General features: G+C 37.0%; 1 protein-coding gene across 5 annotated transcripts in view; it reads left to right on the forward strand.

Moving 5' to 3' along the window:
* Positions 1-1,649: 1,649 nt before the first annotated feature.
* LOC129732288 (synapse-associated protein of 47 kDa) overlaps positions 1,650-13,707 on the forward strand; it is a 63,237-nt gene continuing 51,179 nt past the window's right edge. The window contains exon 1 of one of the 5 annotated variants that reach the window (XM_055693035.1): positions 1,650-1,802. The gene's annotated coding sequence lies outside the window, so the exon portion shown is untranslated. The remainder of the gene's footprint in view (positions 1,803-13,707) is intronic. The other 4 variants (XM_055693033.1, XM_055693032.1, XM_055693036.1 and 1 more) reach the window with 4 other exon arrangements.

Consider the following 13,707-nt stretch of genomic DNA (forward strand, 5'->3'; position numbering starts at 1 on the left):
ATTGTAACGTGAAATCAAGCTTTTCTTCTCAAACAACCATTTTACCCTTGATGCTACAATCTCCTGGTTTCGAGGTACGATGCTGCCCTAACAATCCAGTCTTCGCATGTTCTCGAATCCCGACTGTTGGTGTTAGCAAGATCGTAGCGCCTAGCCCCGCAATTGTATACTAACAGTTGGATGCGGAATCTGTGTATAATAAACAAGTCAAGTTCCGATACGGAATGTAGTTCCAAGGCTTTGCTTTTGGTTTGCTTTGCTTTTGCAACAGGAATTGAGTGTTTTGCCGAGTATTTTTAATTGTGTTCTATTCAAAATCTCATCATCAAATCTGGAGAAGTGAGCAAAACAAGAAGAAAAAGTTTGACAATAGAAGTATGATGATGTAAATATAGACGAAATTTTGTTGTATTGTTTTATATGTTGTTTGTAGTAGTCTAATTTCATTGTTGCGGTTTTTGTTAAATAAAAATAAAATTATCAAATAAATAAATTTTTCTGGTTGCACTGAATTTTGCGTAAGGCAAACGAAAATAATGTTCAACCGGGGATATGTTTCATACTAATGAAGAAGAGAAAGAAGCCACTTGGCCACTCTTCTCTTAGCATCTTATGTATGCGAATGGAATATAACCCTGATAGTAAGCAAAGTGACATTTCTGTCGCTGGCTTGTGGAAAATATAACCCTGATTTACACGTCATGACAGGGATGCCAAATGTGAAGATATGTGTTAATATTGAAAATATTTGAGTGCGTGTGAATAAGTGGAAGCCTAATAGTCGGTTGATTAACCGCACTCGATTGAATGTGCCACTAGAAATTTTGTAAACTTTTTAGCATAGCCCTGGTTCCAAACAGTCCTTCAACTAATCTTTAATGCGTTGAAGATTCTGATTATGTTTGAGAATAAATAAGTTTTTAGAAAAAATATTGTGCAGATTTGTATAAATTTGCAAATGTTTGCAGTTTTTTCATAGTTTTTGCAGACTCCTTATAACTGCACAAACTTTCCCAAATTGGGTTGTTTAGATATTCACGGATTTCCGATTTTTATATATCATCTAAAAGAGTGTAATTTTCTGAGCAAAACGTGTTTTTTTAAAACTTTATATCATTATCCTTCGATTTTTAAATGAAGAATTAAAATTCGCTCCAAATCGCTACAATGACAGTTGGTATATGGGCGAACTGTCATTGTAGCGATTTCGAGCAGTTTTAAATCTTGATTTAAAAAGTGAAGGACAACGATAAAAAAATTTTAAATCACGTTTTACTCAGAAAATGCAGATCTTTCAGATGATATGAAAAACTGATATAGCTAAACAAGCCAATTATGCGTAGTCTTTTGGACTCGTGAACGATTTTTTTTCGAATCACGGATAGATCTTTTCAGATTTCAAGGAGATTTGTTGTTTCTCGCTGTTTGGCGCAGACCGTCCATATCAGAAGATATTTCCGGTTTTTTTTATCAGTACAGACATTTTTCAAAAACATCTGGCATCTCTGGTGCTAAGAAATGTCAATCAATGATCTCGTAATTCGCGACTTCGAAGTTGAAAGAGTTTTAAAGGCTGTTCGCACCTAGGCGAACTCTCATATACAATTGTCAAAATGTGTGTGATGACAAAAGCAAAAATATTTCCTTCCTTCTTTTTCACATGCAAAAACCAAACAAATATCCGCAGCTTCGTAGTCGCGAATTCTGTCGTGACCGATTTGTTGTTATCTTGTAGAAGTCGTTGAAAATTTTCTGCAAAACCTGACGGTTTATTAAAGTGTAACAATACATATTCGAAAACAGTAAGTTTTCAAATAAGTTGTTTTCAGTAGTGCTTGTTCACAATATGCGGATTTTTGTTAAAAACAGATTTCACATTTACACCGAGCTGTCTTCTAATATCGATTTTTCAATCAGATTTTCACCTAAGAAAAAAACAGAATAGGTTTCAAAAAATGTTATTCATAACATTGTTTTACGGTTTGTAATATGGCTTAATAACAAATTTGTTGCAAGAATCAAACTTGAATGCAGCTTCCTCATTTTAGCTTTCTTATTGCATACAGATCAATCGCGAAAATTCTTGATCTTTGAAAAGTGTACACTAATAACTTAAAACATCTCACAACACTATAAAATACTCTACCATATAAAAATGCACCAAATTTAGATATTTTTACAACATTAAACGAAACGAAAATTAACATGCTTATAGTGTAAAGTTGAAGCGATATTGACATAGTTACAGAATATAATAATGTAGGGTGAAAGGGGGGGGGGGAGGGGGGCAAGATGGGTCACCTAAGCCAAATTTTCAATATCGCGTAACTAAAGATAGTTTCGGTCTACCTTTCAGATGATTATTTTGATGTCAATGAACTTTTTACGGATAGCAAGAAAAATACCTCCTCTTCATAGATAACAAAAATATGGGGTCATCTCGTCCATGTTATACCGCCGAAGGGGTTAAATTTTCCTCGACGATTGCTTTCTGCAGCATTTTGTAGAACTTCTCTACTGTCGGCTTATTGAAACAATGAAAGTTTTTTCCGGAGTGCCAACACCGTTTACGTCGAATCTAGCCTTAAAACTGAAACGTTAACATTGAAAAAGCAGCTGTCGATGCAAACCATACTGCCTCGTCTTTGGTGACCCATGCTGCCCCAATCATTAATTTAGTTCACAATTGTGATATTCTTGATTATTTTATATTTATTTTTGCTAAAAAGCATATTTAGTACATCATGAGCGAAACTGCTGCTGCAATAAAGGTTTACTTCAAATTATATAGCGTACGACGAGAGAACACGTTTTTTCAAAAGTGTGAATCACGTAAGAAACTTAGCGCAAAATATATTTTATTCATTAAAAACAAGCAATATGCAAATATGAACTATGAACACGTGATACATAGTCGAAAACACGTTACGCATCATGCAAAATTAGTGTCATCACCAAAAAAGTTATTTCAAGCTCAAAAACGGCAATGACTCATCTTGCCCCTCCTTACCCTATTATTTAAATGTTCATAATGTACCTATTTCGTTGTTTGGGTTGTTTGAAATACTTCAAGTTATGTTACAATAAATTAAAATACTGGTTCAAGTTAAAAATAAAAATAAAACGTGTTTACTCCCAACACGTTTACATATAGTATTTAAAATTTGGATTCTTCAGGACATCCTGATTAAATATTTTAATTTGGGTATACTCAGACCCGGGAGCCAAGTACCTTGTGGGAACCCCTTTTCAATTGTCGAAATTTCAAAAAAAGGATTATCTCATACAAAAACATAAATTAAAAGAAGGTTATAGAAGGATTGTGATAGTCTAATTTGAATTTCAGTTAATTCAAAGTGTCGCGAGATTTATGGATTTGGCATTCTTTGTATGTAGTCATGATAAGTAAACTTTTGTGGGCCTTCAAAGTGTGGCCATAGCCCCCATGAACCCTAAATCCGACTATAGGTATACTAAACAGAAACGATTGTTGAATCGTTTTATTTCCCTTTTAAAAATGTTCTACAATCTGCTTGGATATCAAAGAAACCATTGCTTGTGAGTTGTGTTATATAAATTTTGATGGTTCTATTTGAGGGAAATATTCGTATATTACGTAATGCGGAATATGGCAATTTCCAATACCCCACCACCTCTACGTATCGCAATTTTGCATGGTGGTCTAACGCAGTGAAACGGGTCGAATACGCAAACAATTCCAATATTTCCAGTTTGATCAAATGGGTGTTTGTAGTGGAGCGGAAGCAATAACACGGATCAGAAGTATCGTACTTAAGGACCGATCATCGGAAGCAATGCAAGAAAACCAACGGCCTAAATGAGTACATATTATTCTGTCGTCAATTTCTGGATACAGGACAACATTGCATACGAAATGTGATCAGAAGTTGAACATACTTTTCTGGTGAAATCAAACATCCAGCACCTTTAAGGCTCTGCTTTCGTTAACTACCTGAATTTGCCCTACGTTTCATGCACACATTTGGCATCAAAAAATGTTCGATATCGAAAACTTGCACATGTGAATTTTTTTTCATCGTCCAAATAATTTTATTTATTTATTTCGTCAAGCAAATGTAGACTACAGTCATAATAATACAATGTTTTCTTATATTCTATATGTTATTTCTAGCAGTGAGTCGTTTTTTGATTTGATTTTTGCCTACAGTGATGTCGATATTTTCGCTAGTGACGCATAATGCGATTTATTGGGCCATTTTTTGAGTAGTTTTTTTCCCTTGTAGAAGACTGAACCACTGCGACCATTGTTTGATCTATTGTGGTAAAACTTAAAGCTTACTTGACGACTGGGTGCATACAAATTTAGTTGCGATAATAATTTAGATGATTGCACGCGTTGAGAAATAATGTCATTGATGAAATAAAGCATTGAAAGTTCACGGCGTTCTTTAAGTGCTTGTTTGTCTATAAGCATGCAGCGTGCTTCAATGCGTTCTTCATGTGTTACATTATAGGGATTCCATACAATGCTACAATATTCCAGAATTAGTCGGACGTATGTAAGGCGTCGCACACAAATTACGTAACGCATGAAGGGGGAGGGGAGGGGGGTTGAGTCTGTGTTACTTATTGTTACGTAGGGGGAGGGGGGGGGGTGTAGTAGAGACAGTTACGTAACTGTGATGCTTGCTGGAAATTGAAAATTTCGGAGGGGGGTCAGGCTGATCAGCGTTACGTAATTTTAGGGGGGTGGAGTCATGTCGAACCTTACCTATAGTTACATACGGGGGGAGGAGGTCTGAAATCTAGATTTTTAGCGTTACGTAATTTGTGTACGACGCCTAATATATAATAGTTTAATTGTATATGGGGCCGAAGCGTTTTATAAAGCCCAGCATACTATTTGTTTTGTTGATTATTGTGTTATAATGTTCTATGAATGTAAGTTTGAAGTCTAAAACTACGTCTAGGTCCCTTACGATTTTGCATTTTTCTACTGGTTGGTTTCATAAGAAAATGTCTGTTGGTGGTGTTACTGTTGTTCTGCTGAAGGCTAATGAATTACATTTTTGACGTTGACTAACGTCTATATCGAAGTTAGGCGCCTGAATTTGAAAATCTAGTAAATCTACCAGGGAAAACCAGGGGTCAGGTTTTGAGCGCTTATATATCAGTCATTCAGATCTCCCAGCTGGTCTCGAGGTACGATGCGGGCCTAACAAGCCAGTCGTCATATGTTCGAGTCCCGGCTCGGAAAAGACTGTTAGTGTTAGTAGGATCGTAGCGCTAGCCCCGCAATTGTCCTGTACACTTAACAGTCGACTGCGAAGTCTGTGTATAGTAAAACAGAAGGTCGAATTCCGATACGGAATATAGCACCAAGGCTTTGCTTTGCTATATCAGTCATTTCTTTTCAGAATTTCGAGGTTTTGGCATCAACCGATCAGAAATTTTTTTGCGGTTAAATGTATGTAACAAAAATAACCTATTGTTTGAGATACACTATTGAAATGTTGATAACATCGATTGTCTAAAACATACCGAGCAACCAATCAACACCTCTCTTCACAAGCACAGTCGACACAAACGGATACAACCGATCTGACTTTGTAAACGATTTGTTGTTGTTGTTTACTCGAGGTCGCTTTCTGTTTCTGATATTTTTAGAGCTATGTTGTAACTTACGAACCAGAGACAAACTGGAAAGAACTTGTAATAAAGGCGGAGTCTTACAGGTACAAGACTCCGCCTTTATTTCAGGTTTCTTCCTGTCTCTGGTTCGTAATGCGAATGCATAAAATATTAATTTCATTTCATGATGGCAGCCGGACCGATAGAGCACTCGCACATGCAGCATTATACCTAACACGTGCAATTTTGTGTTTTGGAAGACAATCGAATTCTTCTGACGGAGAAAGAAAAGCCGGGTTTCAATTTCTGGCTGATCGCGCTGGGCGCGTTAATACCTAAGCACCTGTCTATCTGGCAGCTGTTATAGAGTTTTCGGTAGCTGCAGAATTATTGGAAGTGGCAGGCAATTCTACTAGAGAAAACGGGAGAACTAGAATCATCGGCGAATGGTTATCCGAAATAATGATAATTGAACAAACTGGCCAGTGTTGTTACTGTTGTGAAATATAATAGCACCTTTTGGTGCTCTACATTTATGTGATTGAAGTAGTTAAGATTTTTCATCATGTGTAACAGACGGAAAACCGCAAATTTCAACACTTGCAAGCCAAGAAAAATTCAACGTTGCCAAGAACGTGTTGGTGGCCCTGAGAAGGGCTGGTTGTAATTTATACTTGTTCTCGTGCTGGATGGTAGCAGATAACAGAAATGCAGCACTTACGCTTTTGCGTCTTAAAACAAAACGTTTATAGTTCGACATCACAGCAGAATTTCCACCTTCATACGCATGTCTACCATAGGCAATATCAAACACGCAACTATCTGCTTCTATTCGACACGGAGACGGGAACATTTTCTTCTTCCAAGCCGCACAACATGACACAATACATGTTATTTCGTTGCCTCTATTAGAGCTCTATGGGTCCGGCTCGACAGAATGTTCACAAGAAATCATTTTTGTACATCCGTGTTACGAAACTGACATAATCTGTAGGAACTGAAAATAAAGGCGGAGCTTATTAAAAGATCGCTCTGAGCCAGAATTAATGAGATGTATTTTTCGTACATTAGTATTACGAAATAAAAATTTTCGAACGTTGTAGAACGGTATAACCGGAAATAATAAGGTCACACTCCTTTTCCCAGTTATACCATTTTACAACGTACGAAAGATTTGTTATGTCAGAGCGGATATCGCGCGCTATCTGATCATGAAGCATTTATGCGATAATTAAATGAAAATTGCAATTGCAGCAACCGGCACTTTCCAAGGCTACTAAATGTATTTGGAAGAGCATAATGAATGGTTATTACTAAACTGCAACTGGGCTCTACATTTTCGAAACAAAACAATGAAACTGATATACTCGCTCTGTCATTTCGATTCGAACAGTTTCATTTTCACTTGATTCCTTTCGGCTACTATCAACGAATCACTTCTTTCTCTCTCTCCTTCTTTCTTCTTTTGGATCATTTCAAATGAAACTGATGATTATTTCAATCGACGGAGAGCGTGACGGAGGAAGAGACTTTCCTTTCCTTCAGCGTCTCAATTGAAATCAGCACCGCATCGCGTCGTTTGATGGTAGTTTTTTAATACCGCAAGCCGTAGTTAGAACGGCAATGGCATCCAATAAATACGTTACGCAAGTTCTGATCAATATTTCCTTCCTCTTTCCTTTGAATATAACATTCGGTATGCGATACACACATCCTTCAGTGCACAGCCGCACTATTGCCAAGTTTGCTTTTCTTTGCACGTGCACGCTTTTCTTTGTCGGTGAGTTGCCGAGCAGTCCTTACGCTTCTTCTTTCCACAGCCGTCACCCGACACCCATCATAGGCAAATAAAAATAGAGAGAGAAAATGTCTCCGGTGGATTCGGGTTGTTATCGAAACACGCTGTTTGTGGACACGAACATCTTGTATAAAAAACAGCTTCTTCTCTTTTCTACATTCGCAACCCAATACATCCTGCAATAATGCCGATTCGACACACGGAGTACATTTTTCGTTTCCTTTTGTAATGCTCTGTTGCCAATACGTTCTCAATGTGACTCTCGAACTGTCAGCGCGAATAGGTGTCACAAACAAATAACAACAGCAAACACATCCTTAGCAGAGTCTATGGTATATAGAGTCGCGCGAAGAGAAAATCTATCGTTTCGGCAACACAGTTTTTGTGCCGTTTGTTGCCAAGAACTATACAGTTCTGTTTTTCACCATGCATAAGCGAATATCATTTTTTTAAATTCTTCACAAGGTACACAGTTTTGAAAGATTACACCGGTGATGTTTTGTTAAATTTAAGTGAACCAGTGTACAGGTTTAATGTTGGATTAAAATGTGTAAGTAAAACTTCGGAAAAACACATATTCTTTATTACGCTCAATTACAACACTTTTCATCCACTCCTAACATTATCACCTTGTTTATTTACATTGCTCGATTGGTACCCTCGTTTGACACTGATTTGGTTCCTTTGGTTTCATCTTTGCGGGACTCTTAAACATAGACTCTGATCCTTAGAAGACAGTAAGTAGTTTATTTTTTTAAAGAAATGTGCGTAATATGTAACTGTCACTGTGAGGGTGCTTAGTATGCCCCAGGGGGTGCTTCTAGTCCCCACATGGTAACTGATTTTTATTTTTTATGCATGAATTCAACTTGTGTTTTTTTGATAAATGCTTGCTTTAATTACTAAACAGTTTAGCCTTAAATTATCGCTAATAATGTTAAGTTTTGCCTTGGGACTACAAAATAGGGATACCATCTGATCGAAATTAGAATTCAGGACACCTTTTCTCGGCACATATTTGTCTAAGCCATTTATATTCTTCGAGGTATAAGTGATATCTGATTTACACTTCAGAATACTCTTTTATTCATTCACTGAAAAACAATCACACGCTCATACCAACAGCCCTTCATACATGAATACCAATAAACCAACCCACTCATATTAACATGTCGACCCATAACGATTTTAAATGGAATCCACGGTATTTTGACGTGTTTTGGCATTTGACGCGTTTTATCATTGAAATCTATGTGTAAGAAGATTGATTTTGGTATGCTTGACATAGCAAACCGAAGTGTAAGACATTTGATTTTGTGCTGCGAACTGGAACGCAAGTGTGTTCCACGTAGATATGAAATGTTTCACACAGAAGTAAGTGGAATCCACTCGACAGTAACGTGTCGATTTTCATAGTGTATAGTGTTTAAGATACACTCGGTTTTTTTACGTAGGGAAATGTATTCTTCGATTTAAAAATCCGCGTGAAAAATTCGTTAGTTCAAAAATCCGTGTCAAAAAACACATAATGAAAAAAATGAGTATCTCTGACGAACCACTTTTATCAAACCACTTCGAATTATTACTTTTGCAGCTTAAACTTAACAAATGCCAGATGCTTAATGGTAACGGTTATCGCCTAAAAGATTCTTCTCAACACTCTACTGAGATTCAACCAGTGGAAAAATTCGATCGCAGTGAGTTTCGCGACTCGGAATCGATTTAAGTTGCTGAGCAACTTTCAAAAATTCTACAAATTGCCACGCAACAAAATTAAATATCTTAAGGTGGAAGTGTGTTGAAGCCACAAATGGCTGACTTCGAGCCACCACGTGGTCGACTTCGAATTTTCAACGGCATACCATTTGGTAATAGCTAATGCGTAAAATGTGAAAACATATCCTCATGTTTGTTGTGGTGATGTAAACAGAAGACAGCGTTTTCATAAGTAACGTATTAAATATTTCCGAGTCTTGTGCCCATGAAAATTCGTAGTCATCCACGTGGTGGTTTCCATGTGGCTTCTACACACTACAACCCTAAAAAATTCATGATAAATGCTAGAATATAAAAAATAAATCAGGACGCCCAAATAGGATTTCAAAATCAGGCTATATCCTGCTAAATCAGGACGGATGGTATCCCTACTACTTTGTGCCATATGTATTTTTTAAATCAACTATTTTTTTAATGCTAATGATTGAAATATTCTAAAAGTCAAACGGTTTGTTTGATGTCTTCGGCAAGGTTGTATATATTTGATTCGTCCTTCAAAAAAAAAAAAAAAAAACAAGAAAATATTTTAAAAAACCAAATGAACAGAGTTTCATTTAAAAAAAAAATTAAACAATGATGGTTATTTGGAAACGAAGGAATAAACACTAAAAAAGTTGAAATTTTCAAGGCTAAAAAAAGAAACCCTTAAAGGTTTGTTTGATTGGTGTGATTACTTCGGGAATGTTGTAGATAACAGTTTTACCCTTCCAAAAATATACGCTGCTAAAGTTTTCGTTTTACTCGTTGCTTGGAAACAGTTTGCCCTTTTGCATATAACGATCCTGGAAAAGTCATCTGTGCTGACAAAAAATAGTAGGAGGGTGGTATTCAAGACACGACCGCATGACGTTGACTACCGTATTCTTATATTCCATTGAACCTAATAGTAGAGGGGATTGCAACGCTTCTTTTACAAAACTTCTGTAACAAAACTTCGAGGCACCAAAAGGTACCAGATGCCGATTATTCTCGTTTACTGGTTAGTCCGTCCAGAATTCCAGCCATTTTAGTATTTTGCAGTAGCCATTTATTACCAACAGCCACCAGCATAACGGGTGGAACCGGCACGAGATGACCGGTACTATTTTGTCTTTCCTCCTCTCAGCTGCTAACACCTAGCGCTGTCGTGAAATTAACATCAACACAAACATGCATTTTTGCAAGGTTTTTTCCGCTAGCAGCAGCAATTGTAAAACATAAAATTCAACTAACCGCTTCTATTATAAAACTGCGAGGCACCAAAAGGTGCCAGGTGCCGATTTCTTGGTTACTGGTTTCCGTCCAGAATTCCAGCCATTTTAGTATTTTGCAGTAGCCACCAGCATTACGGGTGAAACCGGCACGAGACGACCGGTACTATTTTGTTTTTACTCCTTTTAGCTGCTAACACCGAGCGTCCTTCATGACGCTCGGTGATCTGGAGATCAAAGGAAACAAAATCGGTGGCTGCGAATCAGCCGAAATCAGCGCGTTGAGTGTTGCGCGTAGATTTTGTTTCTGTAGATTTATTAAATGTTTTGAAATTCATTCGTCGCGCGGGATTTTGATATATTTGATCGTATTGCCTACCACGGCGAATCCTGATCTTACCTACCCCATCATACTAACACAAATTTCCTTCATGTGACATCCGTAGAGATGCAGAGGTGAACTCGGTCTCATAACAACGTTTGTCGAACTAACAATCCTCTTCCTATTTTTCCCAACGACGTGGCCGGCGCCTATATTGATCTTTCTAATCGAAATCTTTCTTTCGAAACTCATATCTAGTGCCTGTGTTCAAATCTGGTAAAAAAACCGACATTAGCAACTATCGAGGCATAGCCATTCTTTCCTGTATACCTAAGCTTTTTGAAGCAATAATAAACAAAAAGTTATTACACCAAATAAAAAAATAGAATTACCCCAACGCAACACGGTTTTTTCAAAGGGTGCTCAACAACAACTAACTTACTCGAGTTTATTACCTTCTCTTTGAACGCAATGGATAAAGGTAATTAGGGGCATTGATATACCCCTGCTTCTCTTCAAGTTACGAAAAATTGGAATTCATCCACAATTACTCAAATGGATTGAATCGTATTTGACAGATCGTCAACAAACAGTCAAATTTAAAGGTAGAATATCGAAACCTATTCAGGTAATCTCAGGAGTTCCTCAAGGCTCTCACTTGGGCCCTCTACTATTTAAATTATTTGTAAACGACATTTCCTTTATTCTAAAACATGTAAAAATTCTTATTTATGCCGACGATATTAAACTTTTCATTGAAATTAAAAACGCTGATGATGTAAATATTTTTCGTAACGAGATAAAATATTTTTACATTTGGTGTAAAAAAAGCCTTCTTCAGCTAAACGTTAAAAAATGTAGTTCGATGGCTTTTGGCAGAAAAAGAAACATGCCAAGCAATATGATTTCCTTAGGAGATCAGGTAGTAGAGAAAAGTGATCGAGTTAGGGACCTAGGAGTCATACTCGACTCAAAATTAACATTCACTGATCACTACAATACAATTATTAATAAGGCTAGTAACATGCTCAGTTTTATAAAACGTTTCTGCTATAATTTCCAAGATCCATACACAATAAAAACACTTTATAATTCCTATGTCAGGTCACTTTTAGAATACTGTAGCATTGTATGGTCTCCGTTTTCTGCAACACATGTAAACAGAATAGAATCAGTGCAAAAACAATTCCTGTTATATGCACTTCGTAATCTACGATGGACGTCATTTCCCCTACCATCATATGACGAACGCTGCAGACTTATTGACATCCAATCATTAAAAGCCCGTCGTGAATTCGCAATGATGTCATTTGTTAACGATATCGTATCTCAACGTGTCGATTCACTCGAAATATTATCAAAACTCAATCTTTATGTACCTTCTAGAAATTTACGAACTCGGACTTTGTTTTCTTTAAATCATCAACGAAACAATTATGCTAAATACGGGCCAATTAATCAAATGATGTTAGTGTATAACCAACACTGTGAAGCAATTGACTTTTCTATGTCGAGAACTAAATTGAAACAATATTTCAATTCAACGCGCAATTTAAATCGATAGAAAACATTCATTGTATTAATCCGTCAAGTGAAGAAATTATTATTCAATTATGTATAAACTCTTTTTTTTTTGCTCCCACTAGTATAAATAGCATATAGCATGTAAGTTAGTTTTAAACATATGTAGTCTACTTTTGTTTGACGAAATAAATAAATAAATAAAGTGAGAGTTACTGAATTGTTGTACATTAAAAATGGTATAACATTCCAAAAGCTATCTATGTGGTTCTCTGTGCAACTTCACTAACTCAGGTCAATCATGGAGGTGCAACTACGATATGTGCGGTCGTCAATGCTCATGCTCATGCTCATGCTCAAACAGGTCCAAGTGAGTTTCAATGAACCAATGAGTGTGTGTTTTAGATAGCTTGCAAGAAAGCGAATGTTTGTGTTTTTCTCTAACGCAGTTTAGAGATCGTGATGTGATTTCAAAACGCATTAGAAATCTTTGAAATCATCAACGTTTGCATACTGTATGACGGGGAAAAATGCTGTTTGGCAGCTCTTGTCATATTTTTTCTCTACTCCGTATACATACAACGAGCGAACTAATACACGCACACCGGATAAATTGGAGATAGAGAAACTAGTAAGGCCTGAAACATGCTAAATGCCAACGCGAGCGATCGGGCGAGATTCTTACCGAAGGGCTCTACTTACGGCTGTTCATTAACCCTCTAGTGCCCAATGCCGCCATTTGGCGGGCTTCAGTCAAACCTTTAAGAAGCTTCAATAAATACTTAAAAAGTGTTTATAATGATTTTTAGTGATTTTACCGAAGCCCGTCTAGAAATTAACTTGGGCACTAGAGGGTTAACCTACGGCAGGAATCTCGCCCGATCGTTTGCGTTTGCGTTCAGCATATTTCAGGTCTAACATGTGCAACATATGCGACGGTGTGTGATTTTTTTGACTGGAGATGGAAAGAAAGCATTTTTCGAAAGAGAAAATTTTGCATGTGGTTGAAACGACCATTATTAGATAGTGGTACTCCCGTTACACGTGCAAAATATATGACAGAATGTGTTGTTATTTGACTGGGGAAGAACTTTTTTGCCTTTTAAGTAACAGATTTGTTACCTAAAGAGCAATTTTGCTCTGTTGCTTTTAAAGTAATAAGGAAACGTTTTTCCTGTTCCCCGTACGTTCGCTACATAGCCCGACACATGCAATGCCAAACGGGTTGTTATGTTCCATCTCTTTATGTGTGTTGAATCTTCCAAGCTGTCGCTAATGACAGTCTTTAGTCCCCGACATCCTTCGGCACGAATCCCAGTAGGATGTCAGGTGATTTTGATTTACGAAAGTAAGGACGATATAATAAAAGCAAGACAGTGCGAAAAACGTTTTTTCTTACGCGGGGAATAATATCAACAATCAAAAAACATATGAAACGGTTTGCTTCACATTCATAATGACACAGGCCCACACGCAAAAGTTAGATG

This window comes from Wyeomyia smithii, chromosome 3 (assembly GCF_029784165.1).
Source record: "Wyeomyia smithii strain HCP4-BCI-WySm-NY-G18 chromosome 3, ASM2978416v1, whole genome shotgun sequence".
Classification (NCBI taxonomy): Eukaryota; Metazoa; Arthropoda; class Insecta; order Diptera; family Culicidae; genus Wyeomyia; species Wyeomyia smithii.